General features: G+C 38.5%; 1 pseudogene; it reads right to left on the reverse strand.

The window, feature by feature from the left end:
• LOC150012667 (tubulin-specific chaperone E-like) overlaps positions 1 to 23,644 on the reverse strand; it is a 36,551-nt pseudogene that overhangs the window by 10,826 nt on the left and 2,081 nt on the right.

Raw genomic sequence — 23,644 nt, forward strand, 5'->3', positions numbered from 1 at the left:
CACTTCATATTACCTTTTCTTTGGTGGATAAAGGGATTTGCAAATCATGGGAGAATATTTCTTTTCTTGTTACAAGGGAAAGAATATGTGAAAAGATTCAATAGATAGCTCCATATTGTATTGTGCAGTGTGTTTTTCTAAAACTCAGCAGAGTGAACCATGCCTTTTTTTTCTTTTAGGTACTTTTGCTGCTTATGTTTTCAAATTTAGTCACCAGTTAGTCACCAGTAACTATTTTACTTGAAATCCACATAGTCAGATACATAATTGAAAGTGAGAGAAAAAGTGCTATGTGGTCATCCAACCCAACTGGGAGGCTGGGAAGTAAAATAAGTAAGCAAGTGGGAAGGTAGTAAGTAAAATCCAGCCATCATTAAGGAAATGTTCCAAGATTAAGATCAGGCACTGTCATTGAATCTTCTTACAGTTTTTCACATAGGAACGGATTCAGAATACAGCATTCTCTCCAAAGTTGAGTATACTTAGAAACACTAATAAAATTTTTAGTCCTTTCACTGTGTGTTCAACACAAATTTAACAATGCCACAAAAACAGTCCCAAATATGGTGAGACAATTAAACATGTACATAACCTAGTCACAGCACAGTGGAGGAGGAGGCATCTCCAATGTGGGCATTTAACACATGGTTTTGCTTCCTTTACCCTCAAGTATCTCCTGTATATTGAAAATGAATACGCCTCACCAACCATAACTGCCCACAGCAATTGGTTGGCTGGACATGGCTATCATTTCCTACTTTTCTTTAAACTGATGGTATTTAATTATTCTTCTTTTAAAATATGCTTTATTATGCTGTTATAGTTGTCACAATTTCTTTTCCCTTTGTTACCCTCCACTCAGGCCCCCCCTTCCAGTTGTCCCCCCCACTTAGTCCATGCCCATTGGTTTTGCATATAGTTCTTCTCAACATCTTCCTGTCTACTCCACTCCCTCCTACTATGCTTCTTAATTCCTGTACCATCTTCCTCCCTTTCCCCCTTCCTCCTCCCTGCTGACCTCCCCCCCGAAATGTTCCCCATACCTATAATTCTTTTCCTACTCTCATTGCCTACTTAATTTGCCTTTGTTTCAGTTCCCTAGCTTCTGTTGTTGGTTGTTGTGATACAGTTTTCATTTTAATGTTTATAGTTCTGATCCTCCTTCTCCTAAACAAATCCCTTTAACATTTCATATAACAGTGGTTTAGATCTGATGAACTTTAGTTTTACTTTGTCCTGGAAGTACTTTCTCTGTACTTCTATTCTGAATGACAGCTTTGCTGGATAGAGTAATCATGGTTGTAGGTTTTTGCTTTTCATTACTTTGAATATTTCTTGCTAGTCACTTCTTGCCTGCACAGTTTCTTTTGAAAAATCAGTTGATAGTCTTATTGGGACCCCTTTGTATGTAATTCTCTTCTCTCTTACTGCTTTTAAGATTTTCTCTTTATCCTTAATTTTTGACATTTTGATTATAATGTGTCTTGGAGTGGTTCTCTCTGGGTCCAGTCTTTTTTTTTACTATCAGTGCTTCCTGGACCTGTAAGTCTATTTCCTTCCCCAAGTTAGGGAAGTTCGGCTTCATTATTTTTATCACGCAATTTTTCAATTTCCAGATCTTCTTCTTCACCTTCTGGCAACCCTATGATTTGGATGTTTACCCACTTATGGCTGTCCCATAGGTTTCTGAGCCTCTCCTCATTTTCCTCACTTCTCATTTCCTCTTTCTGCATTGGCTGACTGTTTGTTCCTTCCCTATGTTCTGATTTGTTGATTTGATCCCTGGTTTTCTTTCCCTCACCACTAGTTTCATATCTGTTTTTGTTCATTTCAGCAGGACTAGCCTTCATTTTTCCCCCATCTTGTTTAAAATCTGTTGTTATGTCTGTAAGCATTTTTATAACCAAAGCTCTGAACTGTGCCTCAGAAAGATTTCCTATCCTGCTTTGTTAGATTAGATATTTGCTGTCTTATCAGCTGCATCATCGGGATCTCTATCATGATCTGTGCCATCCTGACAGTTTTGTGTTTACCTTTGCTGATTTCTCAGTGGGGCTGTCACACCTCCTATGCTATAGGTGGCGGAGCCCCGTGCACTCGTCACAACTGCCCAACCCTTTTCACCACGCTGTGGCATTTTCTGTGGGGGTGGGGGTCCAAGATGCATTCCTGCCATTTACTCTCTGCTGGGAGACCAGGAGCCTCCTCCTCCATCTACCCACCTCCACGCCTCACAGTCTGAGGCAATGGGGGGTCCACCTTCCCCAGCATTGGAATCGCGAGCTGACAGGTCTGGTCTGCAGCTGGGGGTGCTCCCCAGGTGCTTCTCAACTCCCCTTAAATATGGGTGTCTGTGCTTATTGCCATCCCACTGCCATCGCCACTGCTGCCGCTGCCAGCACAGCTTGACGTCTTTGCCCCAGCTTCTCTCTTCCTACCTGTCTGGACAAGCACCACTTCTTTATAACTTCATACATTGGAGTTCCATTTATTTTCTGGAATTTCTGGTTATTTCTGGTTTTGCAGTAGTTGTATTCCTTCTTAGTTGTGGAGGGAGACGGAGCGTGTCAGTCTAGGCCTCTATCTTGGCTGGAAGTCTCCCGTGTGTGTTTCCCTCTGTGTCGCTCCTGTTATGTTGTAAGGGGCAGAGCCTTAGCTAATTATTCTTGATATGAACAGTTTGTCTTTTTGGCCTAGTCAGTTCATGAATAAGACCCACTCTTCTCTCCTCTCTTGTTTTTAAAAACTGCATTAATGCTATGGGAGAAGTTTTGGGCATAGGGACTTCCTGGATATCCTTCAGAGGATATGACATAAGTACTGCTGACCTCCTTGCTTAAAGGCCAGCTCAGCTGAACAGCAATGAATCTGTCACAGCGAGAGGAGCTTTCTTGAATTGCTACAGCTGTCTAGAGGAAGGTGCTTAAAGATGTTGCACAAACATGTTTTTGAAAGGCCAGCGTGGTAGAGCTATCCAGAGAGATGGTAAGAATAAACATATCTCTCCAGTTCCATTATACTAAGAAGCCATTGTAGTTTTCTGGAGGTGAGTTTATATACCAGCATAATTTGTATAATTAATGTGCCAGGAGGTTCATTTAGGGCATGATTCTACTGAATATATAAAATATATTAAATATAAAATACATAAAATTTTATTTTTGTGTTTTCTACCATCAGTGGAAAATGCTATCTGAGGCCACTGTTTTATAAATGTTGTAAAGCCACCTTTATGAAGATCTGAGATAGTGATTCAGTAATAATTCTAAATCTCACCTTGAATCTGTCTGCATTAATGCAGTCTTATAAATGAAGACTAGCATGTGCAAATCAGTTGTTGAAGACTGTTGTTTAGTCTGGTGAGTACACTACCATTTATTTTTATGTCCTTAGATTAGATTGTAGACAAGCTAGGTCTCAGAAGAACTTGGGAAGTCCCTCCTGGCCTTTTATATGAATAGTCATGTTGAGGTAGCAGGCTTTTAGAGAGTCACTGCTGAGTCAGATGCTCTAGTTTACCTAAGTCATAGCTTTGGTACCAGCTTTAATTGAGACAATGGATGTGTAAGACCTTTGAAAACTAGAAAACACTATGAAATGAAGGTGGGATCCTTGATATAATGACTTTCTTAATTTCAAAAATGAAACATGAAACGACTGCTTTGGATAGTATGTAGTTGGTTGAGACAGGTTGGTAGTCGTACTGCAACAACTGGGAAAAACTGGACAAATTACAAAAATGATATTTTTAAAAGCATCAGAGTTTAGAAGAAACAAGTCCTAGATGAACTAAAATTATAGAGAGGGGAAAGTTGTCCCAAGGTAAGCTGATGATTGACATCCATTTTTGGCCTTAGTGGCCTTTGTTGATTCTGGACACCAGTTGAGGATTGGACTTGACTCTGTCTGAGGGTCCTTGTGAAAGAAAAGCCTGCAATGCTCAAACCAACTAATGGCTAGTGTGACAAACTGGACACTTGAGGGGCTTCAAACTCAGAGCTGTTTTTTTCCTCAAGATATTTGCTGAGTTCTTAGTATTCAAAGGATCCTGGAGAGTGGGGCAGAAAGTTTCTAAAGGGCACTGAAACCTCCCATGGGCTTATGTTCCTAAGAAACAAGAAGACTCTAGAGGATGGGGTCTGCTTCAGGCACAAAGCTCTTCCCCCTTTTAACACCTTTGTAGATTTTGAAGCTTTGTGTGGCCAGGAAGCTAGAGAGCTGGTTTGAAAACCTCTGGAGGATAGAGACAGATTTACTGCAATCTTTCAGTGTTGAGGACATGACAACAGCCAGGCTTTCCATCAGAAGCATGGGAAGGCTCCTCCACTTAAGGAACAGAGGCCAACCAGAGGTCCACAGATTCTTACTAAAACTGTGGCCCAGCCCGAAACCAATTCAATCCCTGCTGGATTTAGGTGCTCAGCTCCTCACCCAGTCTCTTAAGAGAAGAAAAAGGACACATTCTTTAGGGGAATCATCATCATTAGCCTCCACTTTTATACATACAACATCTGACATAAAAATCAACAATATTTAGACATGCAAAGAAGCAAAATATGATGATTATAAAGAGACAAAACAGCAGAAATAGATCACATGATAAAACTATTGGAGTTAATAGATAAGAACATTAAAATGATGTTTTATATATATCTTTCTCTTTACATATATGCGAGAGATAGGGAAATATGGAAAATTTCACCAGAAAATAGGAGTCTTTAAAAAAATCAAGTGGACATTACAGAACTTGAAAAACTCTTATCTGAAATTAAAAGTTTAGTGAAATGGCTTAACAGCAGAATAGACATAGTAAAAATTAGGACGAGTGAATTGGAAGAGAGATGTATAGAAAATACTCAAACTGAAGTACAAAGAGAAAACCTAAAACAAAAATATCTAACATACACATAACTGTAATCCCAAAGAGAAAAGAGAATAGGGAAGAAGCAATATTTAAAAACCAAGAAATTTCCAGAACTGGAGAATGTCAATTACAGATTTAAGAAGCTTTGTAAACATCTAGCAGAATAAACACACAGAAATTATATTTAGGGACAACATATTGAAGCTGCTGAAAAGTCGAAGACAAAAAGAAAAATCTTAAAAGCATCTCAAAATGAAAGACACATTACCTGCAAAGTAGCAACAATAAAATTTATAACTGACTTGTTGACTGAAATTACAGAAGCTATAAGAAAGAAAATAAAATAACACCTTTAGAGTGGTAGGAATGACATGGCTGCCAACCAGGAATTCTATACCCAATGAAATATTTTAAAGGATGAAGGTTTAATAAACACATTTTCTGACAAAACAGGGAATATGTGGCCAGTAGGCTTAACTAGAAGAAATGCTACAGAGAATACTTTAGGAAGGACATTGTTTCCAGATGAAAAATGGAAAATGCAGGGGGAAATAATGTAAAGGGCAAATGGTAGACGCTCTTACCTTCTATTTAAATAATTTTCTCAGAGCAGGAAGATGTCTACTTGCTGCCATAGCAGACTGGACTTGGAGTAAAAACATGGAGTGGAGAGTGAGTGAAAGCAGCTGTGAGTGAGCATGAACATGAATGAGAGTGCAGGGACTGCACGGGAGTAGGCAAAAACCGGTGGCCCATGATTTCTAAGTGGAACCACCAGGTCTTCCCAGCCCAGTGCTTCTGGTTACACAGTGTAGGAGGGGCAGCTGTGGATTGGCTAGCCTCCTGGGTGGAGAGAGAAGGCCTAGGAGGTGTGGGTCCTAGAACTGTGCAGCAAGAGCAGGCCAGTCCTAGGCTGAAGATCTCTGGAGGAAGCAGGGTCAGCACTCTGCCACTGCCCAGTGTTACTGTATCACTGCAGGGATCTTCATGGCACTATCCAGGGAGGATCCAGTGAGAAACTTTTTACAAAACTGTCAGAGGCTTGAGAAGATGGAGGCCAGCCCTGACCATGAGAGACCATATGATTTTGGGGGAGGGGGAATATATGGAGAATGGGACCCCCAGGGACCAGTGCTGCAGCATGGAGGCCACACAGAGACTCTTTTGAAAGGGCTCACATGCTTGCTCATGGGCACAGTGGCTCTGCTAAACAAAAACTCAGAGGGCTGGAGTGCAGTGAAGGACCAGTGGTTGGGACTCAACCCAGCACAGCTCAGAGTGGAGGGCTGTTCAAAGTGGAGAGTTTGGCATAGCTGCCAGCAAAAGAGCAGCAGCCTCAGGACTGGGAGGCAGGAGCTGAATGCCAGAGATTTGAACCATCCAACAGACAGGTGAGCCCACCCTCTACCTGTGGTATTCTAGGCTCTGAAGATCATCAAGTCCCAGCTCAGGAGTATCCTGCTGGAAACATTTCTACAGGGGAAAGAAGAAAAGGTTCTGAAAAGACCCTTTGCCAGACACCAGAAGTACAGTTCTTTGGACCCTCATCTACTAAACTCAGAAAAGAGAGAATAGACAGGTGCAGCAAGGTGCAAACTTCTCCCCTCATAGCTTTTTAACATTCACATATTGCCTTTCAAGTTTGGGTCTAATGTGTCACCAGGTTTTATATTAGTTTATTGCAAACCTCATCCCTTCTCTTACTCGATTTTACTTTTCTCCTTTCTCTTATCTTGGATTTAAATTAAATTTTCTCTCTAGCTATGACTTGTTTCCATTCCACACTCTTATTATTTCTCCCAACTCCAGCCTCTTAAAACCACTCGTGATTGCCATTAGTCATCTCAAGTTCTTTTTTCCTGTTCTTAAAATACCCTTATTCTCTCTCCATCTTTATCAATCTTTGCTCAGTAGATAAGGATAAAGTGGGTGTTGATACATTTCTTCAAGCTCATATCTAGATAGCTACTACTTTTGTATTTCAAATCTCAAAATATTTTTTTAAAAAAATTTTAATTTTTAAAAAAAATTATTTATTTATTTTTAGAGAGAGGGGAAGGAAGGGAGAAAGAGAGGGAAAGAAACATCAATATGAGGTTGCCCACAACCCAGGCATGTGCTCTGAAAGGGAATTGAACTGGCGATCCTTTGGTTTGTAGGCTGGCACTCAATCCACTGAGCCACACCAGCCAGGGCTCCAGTCTCAACTTTTATTGTTCCTCTCTCCTACCCCATCTGGCCTTCATCCTGCCCTTTCTATTTTTTGTTTTAAATGTAAAATTTTCTCTGTCTTAACCTGGCTTTCATTCCTCACTTTCAGTATTCCTTCTCCCTAGATCATAAAATGAGGAGACAAAGAAACAACCATCACTGAAAGCGAAGGAGGAATCCCCAGAAAGACTGCTAAATAAAATTGAGGCAAGCAAACTACCAAACCTTGAGTTCAAATAATGATTCTAAGGAAGCTCAATGTCATCAGTGAGAACTACAAAGAACTCCAGGGAAGCTACAAGGAAAATACTGAAAACTACACCAGCATGAAAAAGGACGTAGAAAATATCAATAAGAGACAGGAGGAAATGAAGAATACAGTTGCTGAAATGAAGAACACAATAGAAGGAATTAAAAGCAAGCTAGATCAACAGAGGATTGGATTAGCGAGCTGGAGGACAATGTAGAAAAATTTCCCCACACAGAGCAACAAAATGAAAAAAGACTGAAAAAGAATGAAGGGGGCTCAAGAGAGCTTCAGGAAACATGAAGCACAATAATATCCATATCACAGGGATACCAGAAGGAAAATAAGAGGAGCAAGGGATAAAAAGCCTGTTGGAAAAAGTAATGACAGAAAACTACCCTAATTTAATCAGAGAAAAAGTCACACAAGTCCATAAAGCACAGAGAGTCCCAAATGAAGATGAATCCAAAGAGACCCACTCCAAGACACATCCTAATTAAAATGGCAAAACTCAAAGACAAAGGCAGCAAGAGAGAAACAGCTAATAACATACAAGGGAGCTCTGATAAGGTTATGAGCTGATTCATCAAAAGAAACACTAAACGCCAAGAGGGAATGGCAAAAAATATTCCAACCAAATGAAAGCAAAGGCCTACAACCAAGACTACTATATTCAGCAAGGCTGTCATTTGACACAGAGGGTGAAATAAGTTTCCCAGAAAAAGAAGGCTAAAAGAATACATCTCCACCAAATCAACATTGCAAGAGATGCTAAAGAGAATGCTTTAAGAAGATTCAGAAAGAGATGGGCAGGGGTGGGGTGGGGTGGGGATACAGGTACCAAAGGAAAAAATGGTATTGAATAAGCGATATCAATAACCTTCTTAAATGTAAATGGATTAAATACTCCAATAAAAATACATAGGGAGGCTGAATGGATAAGAAAGCATGACCTGCATATATGCTGTCTACAGGAAGCCCATCTCAGAACAAAAGATCTGAAAGTGAAGGGATGGAAAAAAAAAATTCAAGCAAACCAACATGGAAAAAAAAAGCAGGTGTAGCAATACTTACATTGGACAAAATAGACTTCAAAACAAAGGCCATAAAATCAGACAAAGAACACTTCATAATACTTAAGGGAAGAACCCCTCAAGAAAATATAACTATTGTAAACATATATGCACCCAACACAGGAGCACCCAAATATATAAGAAAAATCTTGGAGGACTTCAATAAAGATACAGACAGCAACACACTTATCGCAGGGCACTTTAACACTCCACTGTCAACAATGGATAGATCTTCCAAACAAAGAATCAAGAAGGATGTTGTGGCACTGAGTGACACTCTAGATCAAATGGACTTAATTGATAAATACAGAACCTTTCACCCAAAGAAGCAAAATATACATTCTTTTCAAATGCACATGGAACATTCTCAAATAGAGCACATGGTAGGACACAAAACAAGCCTCAACAAATTCGAGAAAATTAAAAACATCAGGCATTCTCTGAGATCATAAAGGCTTGAAACTACAAACCAACCTCGAGGAAAACACTCAAAAAACATTTAAATTCAGGGATACTGAATAACATGCTATTAGATAATGAAGGGGTTAATAATGAGATCAAGGAAAGAATTTAAAAAGTTTCTGGAAACAAATGAAAATGAATACACACAGCCCAAAACCTATGGGACAGAGTGAAGGCAGCCTGAGAGGGAAGTACATAACAATACCAGCCCACCTAAAAAAGAGAAAAATTTCAAATAAACAACCTAACACTACAGCTACAAGAACTAGAGGAACAACAACAAACAAAGCCTAGAACAAGTACAAGAAAGAAAATAATCAAGATCAGAGCAGAACTAAGTGACATAGAGACTAAAAGAACAATTCAAAGGGAGCTGGTTCTATCAAAAGATAAACAAAAACTGACAAATATTTAACAAAGCTCATCATGAAAAAAAGAGAGAGGATCCAAATAAAATCAGAAATGAAAAAGGAGAAATCACAACTGATACCACAGAAATATAAAGGATTCTATGAAAACACTATGAACAACTATATGCCAAGAAATTCGACAACCTGGGTAAAATGGACAAATTTCTGGAAACATACAATCTTTCAACACTGAATCAAGAAGAAGCATAAATCCTTAATAGTCATATAACAACTAGCAAAATTGAAGCAGTAATAAAAAAAACTGCTGGCAAACAAAGACCTGGACTGGAAAACTTCACAAGTGAATTTTACCAAACATTTACGGAGGAGCTACCTCCTATCTTCCTCTAACTATTCTAAAAAATTCAAGAAGAAAAGAGACTCCTCAACTCTCTTTATGAGACCAGTAATATCCTAATTCCAAAATCAGGGAAAGACAAAACAAAGAAAGAAAACTGCAGACCAATATCCCTGATGAACTTAGATGTGAAATACCTGAACAAAATATTGGCAACCCAGATCCTGTGATACATTAAAAAGATCATACGCCATCATCAAATGAGATTCATCCCAGGGATGTAAGGATGGTACAGTATTCAGAAATCAATAAATGCAATACATCACAGAAACAAAATGAAAGACAAAAATCTCATGATATCATCTTAAAAGCATCTGATAAAGTACAGCACCCATGTATCATAGAAACATTCAGCTAAGTGGGAATAGAAGGTGCATACCTCAACATAATAAAGGCCATATACGAGAAACCTACAGCCAACATCATACTCAATGGGCAAAAACTAAAAGATTTTTCCCTAAAGTCAGGAACAAGACAAGGGTGTCCAGTTTCTCCACTTCTATTCAACATAGTTTTGGAAGATCTAGCCCCAGTGATCAGACAAGAAAAAGAAATAAAAGGCATCCACATCAGAAAGGAGGAAGCAAAACTATCATTGTTTGCAGATGACATGATAGTATACATAGAAAACTCTATAGGCTCCACCAAAAAACTGTTTGACCTAATAAGTATATTTGGCAAAATAGTGGGATACAAAGTCAATATTCAGAACTCAAAGTAATTTTGATACATCAACAATGAAATATCAAAAACAGAAACTAGGGAAAACATCTCATTTACTATAGCAAGAAGAAAAATAAAGTATCTAGGAATAAACTTAACCAAGGAGATAAAAGATACTGTATCCAAAAAACTACACACACTGAAGAAAGAAATTAAGGAAGACACAAATAAATGGAATCATATACCGAGTTCATGGATTGGAAGAATCAACATCATTAAAGTATCTATACTACCCAAAGCAATCTATAGATTCAATGCAATCCCAATTAAAATATCAGTGACATATTTTACAGATCTAGAACAAATATTTAAAATTTTTATATGGAACCTTTAATAAATGACCCCAAATAGCCTCAGCAATCTTGAGAAAGAACAAAGTAGGAGGGTTCACAATACCTGATATCAAACTATATTACATGCCACTGTAGTCAAAACAGCCTGGTACTGGCATAAAGACAGACACATAGATCAGTGGAACAGAATATAAAGCGCAGAAATAAACCCAAGTCTCTGTGGTCAATTAATATTTGACTAATGGGGCAAGAGGATAAAACTGAGTAAAAATAGTCTCTTCAATAAATGGTGTTGGGAGATCTGGACAGGTACATGCAAACAAATGAAACTAGACCACCATCTTTCACCATACACCAGAATAAACTAAAGATGGATGAAAGACTTAAATATAAGCCGTGACACAATAAAAGTCCTAGGGAAAAAAAGGCTATAAAATTTCATATATCCCATGCAGCAATATTTTTCCTGATACATCTCCTAGAGCAAGGGATATAAAGCAAAGCATAATTAAATGGGACTATATAAAATTAAAATGCTTCTGTACAGCTAAATAAAACATCAGCAATATGAGAAGAGAACCAATCATATTGGAAAACATGTTTGCCAATGATGACTCAGGCGAAGCTTTGATCTCCAAAATATATAAAGAGGTCATATACTTAACACTAGGAAGACAAGCAATCCAGTTAAAAAATGGGCAAAGGAACTGAACAGACATGTCTCCAAAGAGGACATACAGAGGGCCATAGAAATATGAAAGATGGTCAACATCACTAGCCATCAGAGAGATGAAAATTAAAACCGCAATGAAATACCACCTCATGCTGGTCAGAGTGGCCATCATTAGCAAATCAAAAATCAACAACTGCTGGTGAGCAAGTGGCTATAAGGGAACCCTAGTGCATTGTTGGTGGTAATGCAGACTGGTGCTGCCTCTGGAAAAAAGGATGGATTTTCCTTAAAAAACTAAAAGTGGAACTGCCTTTTGTGGCAGAGATCTCACTGCTGGGATCACACCCTAAGAATCCTAAAACACCAATTCAAAAGAACCTATGCACCCCTATGTTCATAGCAGAGCTATTTACAATAGCCAAGTTCTGGAAACAGCCTAAGTGCCCATCAGTAAATGAGTGTATTCCAAAACTGGTACACCTACACAATGGAATACTACACAGCAGAAGGAAAGAAGGAATTCCTATCCTTTGTGACAGCATAGATGGAACTGGAGAGTATTATGCTAAGTGAAATAAGCCAGGAGGTAGAAGACAAATACCATATGATACCACCTATAAGTGGAACCTGATGAACAAAACAAACAAATGAACAAAATAGAACCAGTGACATGAATAAAAGGAACAAACTAACAGCAACCAGAGGGGAGAAAGAAAGTGATAACAGGGAAAAGAAAGGGAGGTGTCTAGTCATGGAACAAGTAAAAGGACCCATGGACATGAACAATAGAGTGGAGATTGTCTGTGGGAGCTGGGGGTGGGTAGGATGGGGGAGAGCAACGGGAAAAATTGGGGAAATTGTAATTGAACAACAATAAAATAAAATAAATAAATAAACAAATAAATAATTTTATCTTTACCCTCTTTTCTTTCTTATTCATTCTTCACCACATTTGATTCATGGCTTCTAGAATTAAGTCACACCTCTCATATTATCTTATTCTCTAATATTATTTTACCCTTAATAAAATTTACAATTTTATAGTTTTTCTAATCTTCCTATCTTATGTTTTTAGGTCATTATTTTAAAAATTGTAACTTGGCAATTACCCATTGAATCACTGAAAAAAAGCGTAGAACTATAACATGTGAAGCAGATAAATGTTCCATTAAACTTAGCATTCTTGCTAATGATAACAAATAGCAAAGTTGGAAAAAATTGAGAATATAAACAAATAACTTAGTAGGATACTAATTACAAATCAAGCTTAATTTGGGGATGTGTAAGGGTGGAGAAACCTGGAGGGAAAATATAGTATTGGGAAGAAGGAGTCGTAGAAATTATGGGAAAAGTATTCTAATGAGCATTACTGAAATTACACACAGTATTTATATGATATTTAAAATGCTTCTTAGAAATATTTGAAAGTGAAGTAATTGCATTGCATATTCTGTGTATTCTTTTGAGGAATCATCATCAATCACCATGGTTGTTCACACTTGGAGTAATACCCAGCTCCTGGAAAACATTATTGTTTGGGGAGACGAAAGGACTACAATTGTAATCTGGGAAGTCTCAGCTAGTGAACTGTTATTTAAAGCTTTGGGAGTACAGTAGATGAAATTTTCCTAGAAGTGAGTGTAGAGAAAAGATCTGAGGACTGAGCCTTTAGATGCTCCAAACATAGGATGTTATGGAGAGGAGGATACAGCAAAGGATACTGAGGAAGGATCTGTGTAGTAGAAGAGAAACAAAATGTTTACTCATGGAAGACACAAAATGTGTGTGAAAGCCGAGTGATCAGAAGTTAACTTCAGCTGAGAGGGCAGTACAATAGGTTGAGAACTGACCTCTGGATTTGTTGGACATGAATTTCAGGAGAATATGGGAATTATCAACCAGAAGTAATTTGCTTTTTGTTTCTAATCATTCATGGAGAATCCTGAGAGCATTCCATCAACTACATGGAAGAAACAAATATTAAAGAGGCCTGTAGAATAAAGGGGGGAGGAAGCTTTTTTTCCTTTTGTAGGTTGAACAGAAAAATCCCTAAGGCAGCTGCTGTTAGGGGAAAAACCTTCTTTTAACTTGTTAAATCCAACAGTGTAGTGAAGCAGCTGAGGACCCAGGATTTGATGTTGGAAGATCTGTGTTAGAATACTGCTCCATCACTTCCTTGCTGTGTTACTTCGGTCAAGTGTCTTAACCTCTCTAAGCCTCAGTCTCCTCAACCTTAACAAGCAGAGATAATAATACCTAATTCATAGCATAATGAAGTTTAAATTAAATGTATGTGAAGTTCTCTCTATATCGTGAGTGTTTGATAAATATTGTTATTATTTATACCACATGCATATTCTACATGTAGGGAAGGAAATAGACTAGAGAAGAAAAAATGAAAATGAATTATGCTGGAGTGACATGAAGGCAAGTGAAGACAAAATAAAGAAGAGGGAAGGTCACTTTAGGAAGCTGGGGAGCTTTGCTGGTCTTGAGGCTGAACGTGGAGTGGGAGGCAGGGCATTTTGAACCAGCAATGTGATGTAACATTGGGACAATTGTAAATGAAGGAAGTACCAGGACTTCTTTATGAGAAATGGAGAGCAGAAAGAAATGGACAGCACAAAAGCTGAATATGACTTAGGAAAGACAAGAATTACAGGGAAAGAGATGGAAAGGGGCAGCAGCATGTAGAGCTTCCTTGGAGGCTGGATGAGTTTGACTCTTGCATTTTAATGATGTGTCAATTTGTGCATCTGGGCTTGTATGGAGGAACAAACATTTTCTGCAGTTACTCTCAAGATCTTTGCATCATGCACTGTACTTCCATTTCTTCAAAGAGAAATATGTAGTTGTTTTTAAAAATCAAACTCTGTTTATGTTTTTTGTAAATAAATACTACATTTATGTGGTTCAAAAAGGTAAGAAAGTGAAAATAGCTAAAATTCTCCTTCCTGCCCCTTGTCCCTCAACTATCCAATTTTTTTTCCTGAAGGCAACCAAAGCTATTGTATTTGTTCCTTGTATATATTTCCAAATATTTTACTTATATGTATAAATATAAAAATTTACTTGTTAGGACACAAATTATGGCATAACATAGATATTGTTCAGGATTGTATTTTTTCCTTAGTAGTATTCTTTGGAGATTAGTTTACAGCAGTACACAGAAAACTTCCCTATTTTTTCCCTTTAACAAGCTGCTTAAGATTCTATTTTATGGGGTTCTTAGAATTCGTGTAGCCAGTATCTCTTGATGGACACAAGGACTATTTCCAATGTCTTGCTAACCCCAAAGAGTGCTACAGTGAGAAATATTCTACACACATTTTTCATATTGTGCATAAATACTTAAATATTTAAGTTTCCATAAGAGAGATTGCTGAGTCAAAGGAACTGTGTATTTGTCATTTTAGTAAATATTACCAAAGTGCCTTTCATAAAGACTGTGTCAGTTTTATCTCCACAGTAATGTATAAGAGTGCCTGAATTTCACAAAATTGAACAGTGTGTTATATTATTTTAAAATATTTTTCAAATTTATAGGTAAAAAATGGTATATCAGCACAGTTTTATGGTTCATTTATTGTGAGTGGAGTTGAGCATATTTACTAATGTTTAAAAACCATTTGCATTTTCTTTTCTGTAAACTATTTCATTAGTTTTTTATTTAGTTAAGTCAGTTTCTAGTATTTTTAGGTGACATTAGTTCACAAAACTATACAGGTTTCAAGTGTACAACTCAATAAAACATCTGTACACTGCATCGTGTGCCCATTGTCCAAAGCAAAGTTTCTTTCCATCCCCATTTTTCCTGTTTTCACCTACCTCTATTCCCCTTTCCCTCTAGTCTTCCCCACACTGTTGTCTGTGTTTCTGAGTTATGCATATATATTCTTTGGCTAATCCCTTCACCTTCTTACACCCAGTCTCCCCACTCTCCTCCCCTCTGACTGCTGTCAGTCTGTTCAATGTATTCATGTCTCTGTTCCTATTTTGTTCATCAGTTTATGTATTTTGTTCATAATTCCACATATAAGTGAGATAATATGGTATTTGTCTTTATCTCACTGGCTTATTTCATTTAGTGTAATACTCTCCAGGTCTATCCATGCTGTCGCAAAAGGTAAGATTTACTTCTCTTTTATGGTGGCCATGTAATATTCCATTTGTAAACTATTTTATTCTATTGTTAGTGTATTTTTTCTTTTAACACTTTACATATTTGATTCCACTCTTGCTTGCATGGTTTATGAAGAGAATTTTTAAAAATTATTTATTTATTTGTTTGTTTACTTATTTATTTTTAGAGACAGGGGAAAGGAGAAAAAGAGGGAGAGAAACATCACTGTGTGGTTGCCTCTCACTTGCGCCCCCAATTGGGGACCTGACCTGCAACCTAGTCATGTGCCCTGACTGGGAATTGAAGCAGTGACACTTGGCTCGCAGGCCGACGCTCAGTCCACTGAGCCACAGCAGCCAGGGCTTTGAAGAGAATTCTGATGTAATTCTTACCCTTGTCCCTCTAAAGGTAAGATTTTTTTTCCCCCTTCTCAGGTCTTTTCCCAAGATTTTCTCTGTCTTTGATTGTCTACACTGTAGACATGGAATATATGTTGAATATGATATACAGTGTAGCTTTTTTGGTGTTTATCCTACTTAGTATTTTCTAGGCTTCATAGATCTGTGGCTTAGAAACTTTCATTAATATTGGAAAATTCTTGGGATTTCCAGCCAAGATGGAGGCATAGACAGACATGCTGCGTCTCCTTCCAGAACTAAGAAGGACTACAACTACCTCAGAACTAGAAACAACCAGAAGTTCCAGAAAATCAAACCACTTGGAAGTCCAGCAAACAAAGATATAAAGAAGAAATACTCATCCAGACAGGGCCCCCATGGACCTAGAATATCCGTAGACCCACCCACTTTGGGAACAACAGCCAGGGCAGCAGCTAGAAGGGCGCCAGTCCGGTGCAGAAGTGGGAGAAGTGCCTGAAACAAGTGCGAGTGCTGGGCAAGCGGCATTGTTCCTTCTCAGACCCCTCTGCCCCCGCATAAAGTACCACAACGTGGTGAAACAGGTTGCCTATTACTGATGAATACCTAAGGCTCTGCCCCTTACGATGTAGTAGGAACAACAGCTCTCCCTGGGATACGGAAGCAAACAAACACAGGGGACTTCAGGCCAAGATGGAGGCCTAGACTGACATGCTCTGTCTCCCTCCACAACTAAGAAGGAATACAACTACTGCAAAACCAGAAATAACCAGAAGCTCCAGAAAATAAATGGAAGTCCAACATATGAAGTTATAAAGAAGTGGTGTTCATCCAGACAGGTAGAAGGGGTGAAGCCGGGAGGTGAGTTCAAGCTGTTCTGTCCGCAGCAGCAGCAGCAGTGACGGAGGCAGGACAGCGGTAAGCACAGACACTAGTATTTAGGGGGAAGCAAGAAGCATCTGGGGAGCACCCCCAGCTACAGACCAGACCTGTCAGCTTGCGATTCCAAAGCTGGGGAAGGCAGACCTCCATTGCCTTGGACTGTGAGGCCTGGAGGGGGTGGGGACACAGGGGGAGGCTCCCGGTCTCTCAGCGGAGAGTAAACATCAGGAATTTATCTTGAACCCCCACCCCTGCATAAAATGCCACAGCATGGTGAGACGGGTCGCCCAGTTGTGACAAGTGCACGGGGCTCTGCTACCTATAGTGTAGGAGGTGTGACAGCCCTGCCCAAGAAGCAAAGGTAAACACAAAACAGTCAGGATGGCACAGATCATGAGAGAGATCCTGATGACGCAGCTGACCAGACAGCAAATATCTAACCTAATGGCTCAGCAGATAGGAAATCTTTCTGAGGCTCAGTTCAGAGCTTTGATTATAAAAATGCTTACAGACCTAATAGCAGATCTTAAACAAGATGGGGAAAGAATGAAGACTAGTCCTGCTGAAATGAACAAAAACACATACGAAACTAGTGGTGAGGGAAAGAAAACCAGGGATCAAATCAACACATTGGAACATAGGGAAGGAACAAACAGTCAACCAGTGCAGAGAGAGGAAACAAAACTGAGGAAAATGAGGAGAGGCTCAGAAACTTATCAAACAGCTATAAGCAGGCCGACATCCAAATCATAGGGCTGCCAGGTGGTGAAGAAGAACTAGAAACTGAAAAATTGTGTGAAAAAATAATGAAGCAGAACTTCCCTAACTTAGAGAAGGAAACAGACTTACAGATCCAGGAAGCACAGATAGTTAAAAAAAACTGGACCCAGGGAGAACCACTCCAAGACACATTATAATCAAAATGTCAAAAATTAAGGATAAAGAGAGAAACTTAAAAGCAGTAAGAGAGAAGAAAATTATGTACAAAGGGGTCCCAATAAGACTGTCAGCTGATTTCTCAAAAGAAACTGTGCAGGCAAAAAGGGAATGGCAAGAAATATTCAAAGTAATGGAAAGCAAAAACCTACAACCATGATTACTCTATCCAGCGAAGCTGTAATTCAGAATAGAAGGGCAGAGAAAGTGCTTCCAGGACTGAAGGAGTTCATCAGATCTGAACTACTGTTATATGAAATGTTAAAGGGACTTGTTTAGGAGAAAGAGGATCAAAACTATGAATATTAAAATGAAAACTGTATCATAACAACCAACAACAGAAGTTAGGGAATTGAAACAAAGGCAGACTAAATAGGCAATGAGAGTGGAAAAAAAAATTATAGGTATCGGGAACATATTGTGGGGAGGTCAGTGAGGAGGGGGAAGGGGGGAAAAGGAGGGTAATGGTTCAAGAATTAAGAAGCATAGTAGGAGGGAGTGGAGTAGACAGGAAGATGTTGAGAAGAACTATATGCACAACCAGTGGGCATGGACTAAAGGGTGGGGACAACTGGAGTGAGCGGGGTCACTGGGTGGAGGGGAACAAAGAGGAAAGAAATTGTGACAACTGTAACAGCATAATCAATAAAGCATATTTTTTAAAAAAGCTTTTAAATATTGAAGAGTTACCAGGTTCATGGTGGTAAAGGTTTCCCAAATGTTTAAATAATAATAATAATAATACCCTTACATGTACGTGGATTAAATCTTCTAATCAAATTACATAGGGTAGTTGAATGGGTAAGAAAATATGACCCATATATATGCTGTCTAGAAGAAACTCACCTCAGAACAAAATATCTACACAGACTGAAAGTGAAGGGATGGAAAAAAAAATATTTCAAGCAAACAGACAGGAAAAAAAGCTAGGGTAGCAATACTTAGACAAAATAAATTTGAAAGCAAAGGCCATAAAAAGAGACAAAGGACATTTATTAATTCTTAAGGTAACAATCCATCAAGAAGATATAACCCTTGTAAACATATATGCACCCAGCATAGGAACATACAAATATATAAGGAAAATCTTGGAGGACTTCAAGAAGGATATTGACAGCAACACACTCATAGTAGGGGATTTAAACACTCCATTGTTAACCTTGGACTGAATTTCCACGCAAAGAAACACCAAGGATATCATGGCACTGAAAAACACTCTGGATCTAATGGACTTAATTGATACATATAGAACCCTTCACCCCAAAGAAGCAAAATATACATTCTTTTCAAGTGCACATGGAACATTTTCAAAGCTAGACCACATGGTCGAACACAAAACAAGCCTCAAGAAATTCAAGAATATTGAAATCATATCGAGCATGTTTGAAACTAGAAACCAACCTCAAGGAAAAAATTGAAGAACATTCAAATTCATGGAGACTCCATAACATACTATTAAATAGTAAATGAGTTAACAATGACATCAAGGAAAAAGTAAAAAAAAATTCTGGAACAGATGAAAATGAACACACAACAGCCCAAAAGCAATACGACACAGTGACAGCAGTCCTGAGAGGGAAGTTCATAATAATACTGGCCCACCTAAAAAGGCTACAAGAATTTCAAATAAACAACCTAACCCTACAGCTACAAGTACTAGAGGAAGAACAACAAACAAAGCCCAGAGTGAGTAGAATGAAGGAAATAATCAATACAGAGCAGAAATAAGTGGCATAGAGATTAAAAGAACAATTCAAAGGATCAGTAAATCCAGGAGTTAGTTCTTTCAAAAGATAAAAAAAATGGACAAGCTTTGAACTAGACTCATCAAGAAAAAATGAGAGAAGACCAAAATAAATAAAATTAGAAATGAGCGATGAGAAATCACAACCAATACCACAGAAATACAAAGGATTATAAGAAATTACTATGAACAACTGTATGCCAAGAAATTTGACAACCTGGGTGAAATGGACAAATTTCTAGAAAAATATAATCTTCCAAAACTGAACCAAAAAGCACCAGAAAGCCTGAATAAACCGATAACAAGTAGTGAAATTGAAGAAGTAATAAAAGAAACTCCCTGGACACAAAAGCCCTGGACTGGATGGCTTCACAGGTGAATTTTGCCAAACATTTAGGTAAGAACTAACTCCTATCATACTCAAACTATTCCAGAAAATGCAAGAAGAGAGAAGACTTCCAAACTCTTTCTATGAGGCCAGTATTATTCTAATTCCAAAAGACGGAACAAAGATAGTAAACTACAGGCCAATATCCCTGATAAAGTTAGATGCTAAAATCCTTAACAAAATGTTGGCAAACTGGATCCAGTAATACATTGAAATGATCAAGTAGGATTCATCCCAGGCATGCAAGGATGGTATAATATTTGCAAATCAAGAAACGTAATACATGACATACACAAAATGAAAGCCAAAAATCACAAGTTCATATGAGTAGATGCTGAAAAAGCATTTGACAAAGTACAGCACCTATTCATGATGAAAACACTGAGCCAAGTGGGAATACAGGGATCATACCTCAACATAATAAAGGCCATATATGAGAAACATATAGCCAATATCATACTCAATGGGCAAAAACTAAAGGCTTTCCCCCTAAGATCAGGAACAAGACAAGGGTGTCCACTTTCTCCACTTCTGCTTAACATAGTTTTGAAAGTTGTATCCACAGCAATCAGAGAAGAAAAAGAAATAAAAGGCATACAAATGTGAAAAGAGGAAGTAAAACTGTCATTATTTACAGATGACATGATAGTGTATATGGATAGCCCTATAGGCTCCACCAAAACACTACTTGACCTAATAAGTGAATTTGGCACCATAGCAGGAAACAAAGTCAATATTCAGAAATTGAAGGTATGTCTTTTCTTTTTTTGAAAAGACAACTTGACAGTATTTATTGAATACTTATTACCAGTATATGTCTAAAAGAACAAACAATAAGTCCTGTCTTAAGGACATCACAGTCCAGATGGAAAGAAATTCAGTCATTCCAGGGAAGATAAGAAGTATTTCTAGAAAAGAGGCATGGGGTGCTGGAGGGTGACACCCTTCCCAGATGGAAGATGCAGGGTCCCCAGGGAGATCTTCTGGAGCTGGGTCCTGAGCTGGGTTCCATGGGCCAATAACATGTGAGGCTGGAGGGAAAGGGTTTCATGGTTTCAGGGACCATCTGGAGGCCTGGAGAACGTGGCTGCAGCTGGAGCCTGAGGTTTTATAAGGTGGGCAGTCTGCAGTTTCCCCTTCTCAACCACAGTTCCAGATGGGTGTCAGATGGCCTAGGTTTGAAGGCATTTCTGTGCACCAACATGAAATGTCTGAAACAGAAACTAGGGGGGGAAATCCCATTGACTATAGCAACAAGATAAATAATGTATCTAGGAATAAACATATCTGAGGAGGTAGAAGACCTGCACTTGGAAAACTGAAGAACACTGAAGAAAGAAATTAGGGAAGACACAAATAAATGGAAGCATACATTGTGTTCATTGATGGGAAGAATTAACATCATTAAAATGTCCATACTCCCCAAAGCAATGTATAGATTCAATGCAATACCTATTAGAATACCAAGGACATATTTCACAGATCTAGAACAAATATTTAAAAAATTTATATGGTACCAAAACTGACCCCAAATAGCCTCAGCAGTCTTGAGAAAGAAGAACAAAGTAGGGGGAATCACAATACCTGCTATCAAACTATATTATGAGGCCACTGTAATCAAAATAGCATGGTACTGGCATAAGAACAGACATATAGATCAATGGAACAGAATAGAGTGCCCATAAATAAAACCAGGTCTCTATGGTCAATTAATATTTGACAAAGGAGTCAGGAGCATACAATGGAGTGAAAATAGCCTCTTCAACAAATGGTGTTGGGTGAACTGGACAGGGACATGCAAAAAAATGAAACTAGACTACCAACTTACACCATACACCAGAATAAATTCAAGATGGATAAAAGACTTAAATGTAAGCTGTGACACAATAAAAGTCCTAGAGGAAAACATAGGCAGAAAAATTTCATATATCCCATGCAGCAGTATTTTTACCAATATATCTCCTAGGGCAAGGGAAATAAAGGAAAGAATAAATAAGTGGTACAATGTCAAACTAAAAAGTTAAAGAAAACATCAGCGAAATGAAAAGGAAACCAACTGTATGGGAAAACATATTTGCCAATGATACCTTGGACAATGGTTTTATATCCAAAATATATAAAGAACTTACACCACCCAACATTAGGAAGATAATACAATTATAATGGGCATAGGACCTGAACAGACATTTCTCCAAAGAGGACATACAGAGGGCCCATAGACATATGAAAAGATGCTCAACATCACTAGCTATTAGAGAGATGCAAATTAAAACCACAATGAGATACCACCTCACACTGGTAAGAATGACCATCATTAACAAATCAACAAGTGCTGGTGAGGATGTGGAGAAAAGGGAATCCTAATGCACTGTTGGTGGGAGTGCAGACTGGTGCTGCCACTGTGGAAAACAGTATGGAATTTTCTCAAAAAACTAAAAATGGAACTGCCTTTTGATCCAGTGATCCCATTGCTGGGATTAAACCCCAAGAATCCTGAAACACCAATTCAAAAGAACCTATGCTCCCCTATGTTCATAGCAGAGCTATTTACAATAGCCAAGTTTTGGAAATAGCCTAAGTGCCCATCGGTAGATGAGTAGATCAAAAAAAACGTGGTACATATACACAATGAAATACTATACAGCAGAAAGAAAGAAGGAACTCCTATCTTTTGTGACAACATGGATGGAACTGGAGAGTATTATGTTTAGTGAAATAAGCCAGGTGGCAAAAGACAAATGTCATATGGCCTCACCGATTACAGGAACCTAATGAACAAAACAAACAAATGAGCAAAATTAGAACCTGAGGCATGGGAGCAAGGAACAGAATGACAGTGACCAGAGGGGAGGCAGGAGGGGGAGAAGAGGGGCAAGAAAGGGAAGGGTCTAATCAGGGAACTAGTATAAATGACCCATGGAAGTGGACAACGTGGTGGGGATTGACTGTGAGAGAATGGGTGGGGCGGAGCAATGGGGGCAAAAGTGGGGCAACTATAATAGAAAAAACAATAAGTAAATTTAATTCCCCCCCAATAAAGAAAGGTAAAAATGCATCTGAAATGCAAAAACGTTTTGTGCAGTGTATGGAGAAGGGTAGGCCAGTTGAAATTGATAATTGAGACACTAATTGAGAACAACCAATTATTCAAAATATCCAAATCAGTAAAGTTATTGGTGAAAATGAAAAATATGTCTTTTATTTTGTGGAATAAAATAAATGAACTTTTTGACCAACCCAATACTAAATTGTCAGCAGAAAAGACAGAGGATGAACTGGAAGAAGAGAAAAGATAGCCGAAGAGAGCTTGGGGGTTGCAATAAAGAATAGTATTTGCTGAATACACCATATGCAGGAATCCCTGGAATCATGTTAGGAATAGTATAATAATAGCAACTATGTCTTAAGTGTGTATTGTGTGCTGTTCGTTTTATGTGCATTTTTTCTTCTATTCCTAATAATCTTCCAAGGCAGGTGTTATTATGCCAATTACATCATGTGTCTCTAGTCTCTAGGAAGTCAGGCTTCAGTTTTCTTGGAGTTTAACATCTTTATACTAATTGAAGAATACCTGTAAAACACACCTACAGGCCTGGACATAGGAGCTCCTGATTGTGGCAGAACCGGGAGGGAATTGTGAAGGAGTCAGCTGTAGCGAGTGATATGAGTTCCCAAGAAATGTGATGTGGGCAGTGAAAGGAAGGAATTTATTTCTATTACTGTTCATAAGAAAGCAGCAGAAGAAACTGGATGGGTAAGTTAATGGGGCAAGGAAGCAGGGAAGTCTTCCTGCAGCTAGAGTTAGGGATGTGGATGGAGTGTGGACTGAGTCAACTGCAGTGCACACAGGAGGCTGCCTCTAAGTGGGAAAATGCTCCAT

Source organism: Furipterus horrens, unplaced genomic scaffold, assembly GCF_987537825.1.
Source record: "Furipterus horrens unplaced genomic scaffold, mFurHor1.1.pri manual_scaffold_4, whole genome shotgun sequence".
Lineage (NCBI taxonomy): Eukaryota > Metazoa > Chordata > Mammalia > Chiroptera > Furipteridae > Furipterus > Furipterus horrens.